Below are 13,106 nucleotides of genomic sequence, written 5' to 3'. Positions count from 1 at the left end.
ACATAATGAAGTTAATAAATTTTTCCTTAACGCAAAGCTGGAGGCGATTGCGCAACGTCACCTGCATACAAAGTTGATCTTAATGCAAATCTCTGTGTAATCCAGGTTCATTCATGTTAGCAGCCTTTGCTCCTCTGGTTCAATTATCTGCCGCTCTTCAGGAGGGATATTCAATTAAAAAGAGCTCCTATAGTTTTATCTGATTTTTTTAAGAGATCATATAGACCTGATATTTCGAAACCTCTGATAGAAATAGAGAAAGAACAAGGAATTGTATAGCCCGAGTCCACACTCGACCAAAGCTGCAAAAAAATGAGTTGAGCTAGACATTTCTTGAGTTGATCGTCGTATTACGCTCTGACACAGAGGTTCAAGGCTCTTGGAAAATGTTTTCAAGCCAATGTCAAGAACATAATTTATTGTATGCAATATAATTCACACAAACTTTTCCGTCTCCATCTTCTGATTCACTGCAATTGCATGTAGTGAAAACACCAATGTGATTAAACTGATTAGTTTTACCCCCAAAATATTTTGTATTTTCACAAAGTGCCAAAACAAGCAACTACATATTATTCATTTGAATATGACAATTAATAAATGTTCTCGATAAGTATAAAGGAACGAGCGACAGAGGTCAACTAAAATTTTCCGATTTTTTTTTTTTTTTCGCGATATGTGATGGCATTTTAAACAGTATTTGGTCTTCATTTATCGTTACTAGTGTGTTTGGTGTCTCTCACATATTAGTTTTGCTGGCTTCTCCCATCCGGTGTGCAAACAAATGGAGAAAGAACAAATGGCAACCGAAGAAGATGACCGCGGTCATTTTTTGCCATCAACCGTGAGGACTTCTTATAATGCTTCAAAAATCGTTTTGCTGTTTGCATATTCTCATCTGTAAAAAATATTCAAAAGATTGAAAATATTTAATATTTCTATCATGGAATGTTTTTGCTGTATGCCTCTGCAATGATGACATGAAATTCTCATAATACTTCCTCACGAGAGCTTAGAGGAGATCCTCAGCGATTCAGAAAGAAGACGTGACATTCATTAAGTAAATTGAGATAGCAAAAACTGTCTCCGAGAAGATTTTTCCAGTGGGAGTAAAGTGGTACACAGGGGACGGAAGGCAAATCAAAGTAACCGTGAAAGGCCAAACAATAGCTTGACTTTATTCAGTATAGGCAGCGTTTTTTTTTTTTGTTCCAAATTCTCCACTGAATTTATCGTCTTTTCCTTTCACTTGCCTGACATTCTCTGTCTGACCGTACAGGGTCCTCTCCTGAGATGCCAGGCAGGGGGGCTCCAGAGAGGACTATCGGGATTAGGATAATTAATATCATCTCATTTCGTTTCGCTGCCATCCTCTCTGCGGCCCCGCTGCGCACACAAGGACGGGATGGCGCCGATGTTGTGGCAACGGTATCCGGTTGCCTGTCAATCTAAGCCACGCACACACTCGTACACCTCTCGGCAGCTGAATTGCAGTTTGAAAGACGACAGGGGAGCGAGGGGTGGATGGAGGTGGGGTACCGGGCCCGGGGGACGCCATACAATGGAGCGCGCGGCTGACCAGCGTTCAGGTGAAATTGAATTGGAAATCTTCCACGGCTGGTTAGCATAACAAAGGGCCTCGTGGCTTTAGACAAAGGCTGCTTCTCTAATGCACAAAATCAATCTCTCTATGGGCTCGCCGCATTGTTCCCGCCCGCCATACAGGTGTTCCTTCAATGGTCCTTAATCAAAAGTGTCAAAACAAAGTTAAGAGTTATCTCCCAGCCTCCGCAGCTGCTTCTGGAAGAGCCGGAGACAGACGAAGCTTGGGACATAAGACGGCGAGAAACGAGCAAGATGCTGAATGCATTCACTTTATCCCGTGCCATAGTCTGCAGATGCCTTCTTTAAAAAAAAAAAAAAAAAAATGGCTACGCTCACTTCTATCACACCTAAATTTGAGAAATACAAAAGACAACTTTGCGGGTTATAACTAAATGACATTCCTATCTTTTCTCGCAAGCCTGCAAACATTTAGTATGTGAAAACATTTTATAACTTCATATCTGATCTCCTTTTGCACTCAGAGCTGAAACACTGACTGTTTTCTAAACTACATTGAGGGTTGTAAAATAGTGGGAATTTACGAAAAGAAATGTAATTTCATACATCTATTTTTTTAAATAATGATGAATTGATTATTATAAGTTTCACCAAATATTAAAAAAATCCATATTGGTAAGGCCTGATGAATATGTTATTTTTTTCCCCCAATTCGCATAGAATTTGGAATATTTCCAAAATGTCTTCATCTTGAATTCCCATGAAAACCTTATCAGACATTTTCACCCCTTTTGCAAACCTAAATAATTAACGTAAGCGTGACAGAGATTCAGAACGCTCTCTTTCTGTCCGTCATGGCTCAGTCCTCATTTTCGTGCACGTGGTGAACAGCCTGGTGGGTAATAATGGTCGTAGTCGCCATCCACCCTGAAGGTTGTTTAACAATAAAAATGCACTGGTCGCTTGAGCGCCCATTTCTCAGGAGGCTGGAGACCTTGACTCGCTCAGAACTGAGATGGATAAATCCATAAATGTCCCTTCAATTGTCTTCCTGATACAGTTGTGACACTCAGCTAATCATAAAGCAAAAATAGACTAATCCTGCATCACGTGTACGTCTCACATTAAGCCACACGTCTTTGTTCTACCTGTATACACGCTGGATTGTTTTGATAAGGTTGAGTAGACGCTGGCGCGCTGTCTGGGATTTAACATGTAAATAATATAATAATACACATCATCTGTAGACTAATCCCATCCCATAATAAGGAGCACGACGGGTTTAACATCTTTACCAGACGACAATCCGTCATAATTTAGTCGGCATCGTATATTTTGCAACATGCTGTTTCAACTAACTGGTCCACCTCTATTGTGATTTATATAATAATAATAATAAAAAAAACACCCCAGCTCACCCTCATGAGGATAAGCGCTTCGGACAATGATTGAATGAATATTTAATAAATAAAAAGGCTATATTAGCTAACATAACTGAAATAAATCAACAATTTGTCCCTATCACAAACTGGACGGAAAATGTAAGTCACCCATGAACGAACTTAACTTTCATATGTGCAAATGAAGTTAAGTACTGCTACAATGCCTTCAAATAATAAATCATCAAATGTCATTTAAAGGAAGAAATACAATGTACAATACATTATTGTACAATGCAGGATTAAGATTCAAGAATAACAAAGGCATCAGCTTGATCTGACCTCTGACTGAAAAATCAAAGGTCAGTACACAGGTACTTATTTAATAGTTTTGGAAATTAAAAAAAATAAAATAAAAAATCCCCCCTGGACATTGTGAGCATCACAAATGGATCATGCAAAAGTCACTCAAACTACTTTTTCCATTCAGAAAAGCAATTGGATAACTGTAAAGTGACTTCTTATTCAAGAAATGCTGTGTTTTTGTATTTTTTAATAAAACGTGGTTAAGAATGAGAAGTCACTTTAAAATCTTGTCATTGCCTTCATCCTAGTGAATTACAGAATCACAAAATGATTTGTTTATTCTGTTCATTTAGGGCAGCTGTATGGCAATACATGCTACAATTTATTAACTGTACTTGTATTTGGCCTAATTTAATTACTCTGCAGCAAACAATGGATATGCAACAATACTTTGTAAAAGTATTATGATTGCTTTGCTCTGTTCCAAGGTGGCTTTGATCGGTAACGGGAGGTAAAGCTAAAGCTAAGAAAAGAGTCAGCAATACAAGCTCTTACCCGCTACATTGTCCTCCAAAGCAAAGTGAAGTCTTTCAAGGAAGTGGAAAAAATACATTTAAATTTAATTAAATACCACTCAACTTCACCAATGTTCCTGTTGGAAGAGGTAAAAGTGAGATGAACAGAGCATACTTATGTTGTCCCTGACCCCGAAAGCTTTCGATTTTCGTCTCGGGCCAGCGGTAAACTCCCTCATCTTCAATGAGACGCTTAAATATCATTTTTCTTTTATACTACGTCAATAAAGCTTGAACTACCTACTCGTTGGCAAGGACAAAGAACAAAAAAAACAAAGGCATAACTTTTAAATCTAACCACAAGGCACTGTTTTTTAATATTCATTATTTCGAGTTACATTCTGAGCATGCCGAAGTGAAAATAGACTCATCAAAAAGTGAAATAAATGCACACAAATATAATAAAATGAGAAGAAATCCAGCTTTTTCAATAAACATCCCAATACAGCGTATTGTTTTACATTAAATCCTACTAAATTATTTAAAAAACACAATTTATGCTTTCCATTAATATAATAAATGAATTAAATAAGTAATGAAGTCTCATATATATAAGTGAATAGATGACGCCAGCGACTGAACTATACGGAGACCATGTTGGTTTAAGAACCCACAGGGGCCTTGGTGATGACTTGGATAGTCTGATGGATCATTTTGAAAAATATATGAAAAAATAATGAATGTATATGAATCCTCAGGCTGCCCGGGGACAGCAGGCCTGCTTGTCTTTTAAACGCTCGGGCCCTCGGGAGGACTCACACAGACAAGTTGATTAAAAATCACTTAGTGAAGAACACAAACAAAGCTGTCAGCCACTGGCTTGCCCTTGGGATTGGAAAAGGGGAGTGGGCGCAGTAGTGGGGGGGGCTTAAGAGTCAAGAGAGGAAAAAAAATAAAAAAATCCCCCCGATCATTATTGTGTCAGCAATGCATCATATTTCAAGCTGTTTACAATTTTGGGATGACCTTAGTTAGTTAAGAAATGGTTAAATTATTAGAAAGCGCTCTCACAACGTTGCCTCAGATAGGAAAGCCAAAAAATGTGAATGTGCAAATGTTATTCCATTCCGAAAATGGTTCTTGTTGGATGGTGGCATTTGTCCTTCTCCACATCTCTCCAGCCTTGGCTGTGACCATTAATTTTGTACTTTGAAAAAATAAAAAAACTTTTGCAAGTTTTCTTACAATTCCGAGGATAATATTTCAAGTGGTGAATATCCTTGAATGTCTTGTTGATCGTGGAGAGGCTACCAAACTGTACCAAACTGAGAGTGTGCTCTTTAGGAGAACTGATGAGACCAAAGGAGAGTAATAAATGGTACATTTAGATTCAGTTTTCACATTCATTTTGATGGATGTTAACTCATGCATATTAAAACCTTAACTGCTAAGATCATTTGGATTCTATTGCCAACCAAAAAAGCAGAGCATCCCAAGTTAGACCAGTAATGGGCTGGAGTGGCCACATTTTTTTATTTATTTTTTTATTGTGGGGGAGGGACATAGGACCACATACCTCCTTACCAGATGTATGACAAAAAATTATTAGAATTATTATAAATAATTAACTATTTTAAATATGGGCAATATTCCTCCACACAAAATAAATGCCCTTAATGAATTCCATTTTTAATCATAAATTTTTCATTCAGTCAACTTAAACTTGCCACAATGTGGCGTGGAGGAGCAAGATGGTCCACAAACCTGGCTAAATGTCACATTTAACCAGAAAATGAATATTTCAAATATGTCTGTCTCTCAACAGGGTTCAAATATTTGCACTAAATCCGACTCAATTCTCAAGAGAATAAAATCCTGCAGTGTGGGACCACGAATGCCCAAAAATAACTCCCGTTGCTGAGTGTTTTGTAACAACTTGTTATGGGCCAGAATAGACACACACACACACACACACACGTGGATATGCAAACACACACACAGCTGCCAGTGACAAGGCACGACCAACGGTCTCCTGACCATCATCAACAGATGGTAGTTCCCATTAGATTCGCCTACACTCAAAGACACCCACCCACACACAAACATATTATATATGAGCCTCTGGGCCAGAAAAGAGTAAAACATTCAGATTGAAGAGATCTAACCTTGGAGGTACACCTCGCAGCTAATCAGAGCAGCCAATAGTGTGCCGCACACACAGGCTTGACATCAGTGACACGACATTGATGACAGAGTTGGGGTTCATCGAGTGAACATGTTCACCATGCAGCAGTTTCTAGGCAATATTGGCCACAAAGGTGCAAGATAGTATTTACTTAGTCCTCAAGAAGCAATTTGCCCATCCTGTTTTCATTTATTTTTCCTATTTACCTTTTATGTATATCCGTCCATCCATTTTCTGAACCGCTTAGTCCCCACGAGGGTCGCGGTTGGCCGGGGGACACCCTGAACCGGTTGCCAGCCAATCACAGATTAATTTGATCGTTTGTTTCTGTTGTCTACATTCAATTAAAATGAAAAATAAAAATAAATAAGAAAAAATAAAAATTCAAAATGTTCCTTCTTTCAATTGAATTCCAAATGACCTTTCTGGCAAAGCGCTCAATTGCAATATTTTGCATAATATTTTTTTTTTTCCGCTTTCTTGTGCTTATTCCATCACATCCATTGGTGCAGCTTCCCTACTTGTTAATTAACCTTGTGACCTTTGCTGAGGAACCACCATAAATGGCCACAATTCTTTACACTCTTGAACGTACAGCACCGACGTGTTCGTCGTCAGGTGCGTCGAGTGAAGGTAAAGCAGGAAAAATAGCTTTTAATGGATTTGCATTAGTATATACCGCACACTAAGGACAAGGCCACATAGGAGTACCTAACACAAACAAACCTCATTGGCACGAAGGTGAGACGTGTCCCTGATGACGGCAGCGGAGAAATCGACTGTACAACACGGTACGGTTCATAAAAAGAAGAAGAAGCGAGGCAACAATGCATACGGAGGTCTTCTAGGACAAAGTCACCCCCTCAGTACCTCCCTAAAGGGGCCTTCAAGGGTCAACTGGGTGTCCGGTACATTGTGACAAGTGAAGAAAGGATGGACACAACCTTGCTTGGTGTCTCCATGCATTATACATGGATGCCCTCTCACACACACACAGGTTACCTCTCAGGTTAACCCCCCCACACCTTCCGCCACATTGTTGTGAGCCTCTATCCAATTTTCCTGACCTGTACGTGACAGAGGTGAGCACATCATTGTGCGACACCCCAACACACAGGAATTGGATCAGCCCCTCCGACTGACCTCCAACGGAGCCACGTCTCAGCTAGCGTATACGGTGGGGGGTGGGCAGATTTTGACCCCTCGAGGTCCACGCATCCGCTCGGGCGGCTGCCGGGCAACATGACGAGCAATTGGAGGCCCTGTCAAAGCGGTGATTGACACATTTACACCCACTCGGTGGCAAAGCTGACAAATTACCCTGAAAAGTCAGACAAATCAATGTCTAGTCATTTTCCATATGGTTCACAAAGGTGGACGGATTCACACAGCAATATTTTTCAAATAGCACTTCTATAACTATATAGTGATAAAAGTACGTCACATAACATCTATATGTACCTCAAGAATGGAAAAACTTGTAGAAAAGGTCTATTTTACGCCAACAGTTATTTTTGTGACCTCTGTAAGTTTTTGTTTCATTACCGGAGGTGTTCCAACATTTTGTCCACATTTGTCAATAAAATTGAGGTTGCCAGCAGGCAAGCTCCTCTTCTCACCGATTAAATCAGCAATGAATCCTTTTCAGAAGGTTTAATGTAAATATTGTTTTTTTTCCCCACGTTTGTTGTATAGAGTGACAAATTTGCACACCTTTATAAACAACTGTGATTTTTGTGGGCTTTCCTTTTGACTATCCATGCTTTACTATCTACTAAAACCTTTTATGCAATGACCTTTACATGTCATTTCTATTACGTCACACAAACACTACACCCATCTGCTCCTGGTTCGGCCCCCCGGTCAAAATTTAGAACCAAATTCAGCCCGCCAGTCAAAAAGTTTGCCCACCCCTGCCCTACACCATCAGTGGGGGAGAAAAAAAACCCATAAAAATACTTTAATTAATTAAGTTAGAACATTAAAAGATGATTTGAGATACGAGGAACAGAATCCATCTCAAGGCATCCATCATTTGATTTCAATAGAAGCTTGTTGAAGCGGCAAACTAACCATCCATCCGTTTTCTGTACCGCTTGACCCCACGGGGGTCGCGGGCGGCAGCAAACTCAAATTAAGACAGCCCATAAATTCCACCCACGTTCTCTGTGATATAACCACTAAATCCTTAACAAGCAATCATAATTGACCCCCTACAACGCTACCTTTGCAATATTAGGCCTAATCATGTTGATGACATTGTTGCAAAAGTATAACTTGTTTTTTTTTTTGCTTTTTTTGGTGGTCCTGTGGTTGTGCCACCGCCGCCTAGCAGCGTGATCACGCGTCTTCCACATGTCTTTCATGCTTTTACCTGCGGCCAAATTACAGCCGCGCATGGACAGGGGTGCAAAAAAAAAAAGAGGAACCCCCCACTGGGAGAAAAAGAGCTACAGTAACTGGCGACGTCAACATTGGCCTAGATAAACACAATACATACAAAAGAGTCACTGCATGAAAACAACCCTCCGTTTCAGCATCAGTGCACTTACCTACTCATAAACATAGGGACAAATCAATTCAGCGAGAAACACTTCCCCCCCCACGCCCCTCTCTCGCTCACTCATTTGAAATTACAGCTGTGGGAGCAAAGCTAGCATGATAGCTTAGGTCAAATTCACTAACCTCTTCTCTCCATGGCAACAGATTCCAGAAGCTCATGTTTTATTATCTTGCTTTGCCGAAAGAGAAACACCGAGCCCATTTAGGCAGCAATTTTAATTTATTTAAAACGTCACCTAGCTCGCAAATTTTGATTTTGCCATTTCGACAGAAGTCAAGTTTAGGCAGTATTTTTTTTTTCCAGACCGAAAATTTTAATCCGTATAAAAACTGCATAGCTTTGTGCTTTTTTGTTTTTCTATTTTCAAAACTCCCATTCTGTCTATTTTTATTCAGCTTTTACTAAAGTCCACAATAAAAGAGAAAAGAATTTTCTTCATAATTTTTCTTCCCTTTTGAAATCTAAATTCCTACCTCACCTGTCATCTTATTATTATCATTGCCTATTTTTAGATACACGTTTTATTTTTTCACTAAAAGTTATATTGTTGTATTTTATGTCTACTGCAATCTTTTTAAGCAGTAACGTTTATGCACAAACCTCATGCCCACTCTGACGTGTGAATGTGTTTTTGTTTTGAAATTAAAAACGTGTGTTCAGTATTTGCATCGACTTGGATGGGCGCTTTCCATTTTTATGATTTCTCTACTATTTTTTTTTCTTTTAAGCAAGTCGTAAACTTCAAGTTGCTTATTTTGTTACACAGCTTTTTTTATTGACGTGTTTTCAACCTGTGGTATTAAACCCAAACATTTATATCCATAAACATATATAGACGTTATTCTCACCAAAAGATATCACCCAGCTTTTTTTTCCCCCAATTTAAATTTTCATCTACAACCCACTTAGGTAGCTTTTGAAAAAAATGACATATTTTTTTCTGCAAACATCATTAAGCTAAAGACGTGCTTTTCCACAAATATGCCTATTTTCAATTCCAGCCCTTTCATGCAGCAATAAAAACATTTACCAATTAATTTTTTTCAGCCTATAGAAGTATATGTTTGCAGTGGAATGCATGCATATACAAATGAACGTATACTTTGACAGCATTTGCATGTGCTATGACAGCAACAGTGTGAGCGTCTGTCAACCTCCCTTTCACCATGACCTGTATAATCAGTGTCACATTAGCAACACAACAAATCAAACACTGCCAGTCTCCCTCGCCCGGCCTCGAAACACGCACACACGCTTAACGTGCGCGCTGCATGTCCTCCATCACGCTCCCAGCTGGCCGCCGCACACGGTGTCAAACAGATGCTAATTAATATGATAACTAATACCCATTACACAACACGCGGGTCTCCAAAAGCGCTAATTTAATTTCCTCTTATTTAAAAGCGGAGAGGTGAGATGAATGAGAAGGAGCGAGAAAAAAAAAAGACGCATCTTCTTATTTGTTTCTCAGCCAACAAGGTGAGGAGGGGGTTCATTCAAATATGCTATCACACTATGAGGAACTAAGACAGTGTTAGGTGGGATAAAACCAAAACTAGATTGATTAAATATAGCAAAACCTAAACAATATCTGAAGTACATTATTATTTGTGTTTCGTTTTATGATGCAAAATAATATGAGCACCTGACAACATATTAGGCACCCCTGTGCCTTTAAGCTCATACTATATTTATTTCTCATCATGTCCATTGTGGTAGATAATTTAAAACTGCTCTGCTTCACACATTATTGCCAATTGTTTTTAAAGTTTCGTCCCTCTTTTGTTTTGAGCAAACCAAAGTCTCCAAGAGTATGCATTCCTTTTACATATAAATACATCAATCATTTGAGCAGCTATTCGATTCAATACACTTATTATGATCTGGTCTTGGAAACAATTTGAGAGTTGAACCTTAAAATTGTTATATTTGAAATTAATGTTGGGTTGATATACGGTCAGATAAAAAAAAAAAATGGCCCCGATTGGAAAAAATATCCAAGCAACTTGACTATAAAGCATTTTAACTCTATTTTAGTGACTGATACAACTTTTTTCTATCTTTTTTTTTGACACATAAGCAACAGTACAAGATAATAAAGTCAAAAGAAAGATAAAAAGAATAAAATCAACACTAATCCAGCCCTTGTATTGCTGGAAGGAGGGTACGGGCTGGGGGCACCAAACCTCCATGGGGTGGAGGGGGAAAAAAAAGTAAGAGCGTAGACGAGAGGAAGGAAGGAATTGAGTAGGAAGGAGGAAGGGGGGGAGGAAGGAAGCAAGGAAAAGAGAGAAGCGTCGTAGATTGGGGCGAGGAATGGGGGGGTTTGGTGTGAAGGAATGGGTAGGGGCGTGCACGCTGAGATTTTCGGGCTCCAGCTGACATCGGTGGCCCCTAGTTTATGAGATGTGGTGATTAGTCAAAACGCTGCTAATCAATGACACATTCACGCCGGTTCCTGCTCCGTTGCTCCACACTAATTGGTCTATTCTGCAACAAATGGGGAAATGCTGTTACCCCTACTGTGGAGACGGGGGGGGGAGTACAGGGGGCTGAGGTCACATGTGTGTGTGTCAAATATGCACGTACTGTACATCTGTTCAGCTCTAGAGCCAGTATCAGATTCTTGAAGAAAAAAAAAAAGGTCAAATTGAGACAGATTGGATTTAAGCAGCTGAGGATTCACATCAACAATCAGGAGAGAATGCGATCCTCCATTTGAGGGAGGGGTCGGATGAAGGAGGAAAACGCGGAGAAGAGGCCTAAATTCAATTTAAGTTTGTTGAGTATTTAGATAATGTCTTCTAATGTAATGCCCCACTGTATGAGAGGCCACTCATCACAATGCAGTAGCAACGCCACCAATGTCTGAACACCGGTACTGCAGAGCCCGCGGGGATGGAATCAACAGTCTTGCTGCCTTTTGGTAAATTGGCATAAATGTGTATTGAAAATTTTATTAAATACATTAAATATTTGGACCTTAAATCTCTACATGATTGCCTCTAATGTTTTTTACATCTATTTACCTTATCACCTCTTTCATTTGTGGTATACATTTTAACAAACTTGTGGAATCCATCGTATTAGACTAAATGACTAAATAATCAAATGGGACAAGGGGGTTAAAATTATACACACAGATAAGAAAAATACATACATAGTAATATATAAAAGAATGAATGTAATGCAATAATAGCATATATCACAAATCAGAAAATATCAGACAATAATAGACAATCATTCCAAAGTGCTCAGCAAAACTTTTCACAAGCCATCACCTCAACAGCAGTCACTTTGCCTCAGTAAAATAATACAAAAATCAATAATACAACAAATACATTTTTCACTGTGACATTTTGGTTGAAGAGAGGCTTCTAGCCTTCATGCTAAATAACTGCAATTTAATTCTATCAGAACTATTATTATGATTGTAAAGGGACTGCAAATTGTATATGGTTATTATAGTCATGCCAAAACGGCACCCTATACTGTATATTGTCCACACACACATCGGCGCACACACCCACAGTGCACCACAATAGGCCGGGTCATTGCGGGCCGTGGCGCTCTCAGGGTGAGTGGCGCTGGTTAACAGTGCTTTGCGTTGAAGAGCAGCACAAGAGGACGGTTCACCCAAACACATGACTGCTACTACCTAAATATTAGTCTCTGGCTCTCAACGCTTTCAGTCGAGGGGCTGCGGCTCAATCATTTTGCTGTGTGTCCCATGTGTGCACGTGGACGGTAATTATGTGCATGAGGAGAGGCTGTTTGGAGGGTAAATAGAGCTGCAATTATTCTTTTAACCTTACTAGAGTGTCACTAGCACCAACACTCGGCCACACTTCAGTGGAAAGTCGCCAATGTGTGAAAACCGCAGTGTGGACGGAGCTCAACTTCCCACAGTGCATGTGCTTTCTGTTCGGAGAGGGTCAACAGCGCCTCTGCTGGTTATTCCTTGCATGACTTCATAGTCTTTCTAATAGATGCAAAATGACAAACTTAAATATATAACATTAACCTTTGCTGTCTGCAGATAGGTTGATATTGCAAATGAGAAAATCTATTGCCAATTACATTAATAGGTTAATTAAAAATGAAAATAATCATAAATTTTATGAAAGTTGAATGAATTTTTCAATACTTGTATTTGTTAAACAAACTATATAAAATACATATATTGACAGGTTGTATTGTAACTTTATACACAACAAAATACTTCATGGTCACAAAATAATGATCCATCGTTTTGTTGTTGTTTGCGATCATTGTGAGTGGGTGACGAAGACTTGCAGTGATTTTTTTAGCATTAGTAGTGAGTAGATAAGCTCTTACCAGTCGTCCGTGGGTTATTTGGCCTTTTCCTGTGCAGCGTCACTTGCAACGTCTCTGATTTTAGCGTCGCTTTAGTCTTTGGCGTGCGGACATTTGAATGAGGAAGTGTCTGTGTCACTGATTATCTTGCAAACGGAAACTTGTGTGCGCGTGAACTCGATAGGGACAGGGGAAACGTGCGCGCACCCGATCATGAGCGATCGCTTACGTGTGCGTTCGCGTTTGTACGCGTTTTATTTCTATGGTGCGCTCCGCGG

The 13,106-nt window shown here is 39.5% G+C and overlaps 1 long non-coding RNA gene across 5 annotated transcripts in view; it reads right to left on the bottom strand.

Moving 5' to 3' along the window:
- Window positions 1-13,106, bottom strand: part of LOC148393965 (uncharacterized) — a 71,088-nt gene extending 57,982 nt beyond the window's left edge. For 2 of the 5 annotated variants that reach the window (XR_015859884.1, XR_015859885.1), the window contains exon 1: window positions 12,850-13,106. This is a non-coding gene — a long non-coding RNA (uncharacterized LOC148393965). The remainder of the gene's footprint in view (window positions 1-12,849) is intronic. The other 3 variants (XR_015859882.1, XR_015859886.1, XR_015859883.1) reach the window with 3 other exon arrangements.

Source organism: Syngnathus floridae, chromosome 8, assembly GCF_059516105.1.
Source record: "Syngnathus floridae isolate MCC-2025c chromosome 8, RoL_Sflo_1.0, whole genome shotgun sequence".
Lineage (NCBI taxonomy): Eukaryota > Metazoa > Chordata > Actinopteri > Syngnathiformes > Syngnathidae > Syngnathus > Syngnathus floridae.
This window is presented reverse-complemented; position numbering and strand designations above follow the sequence as displayed.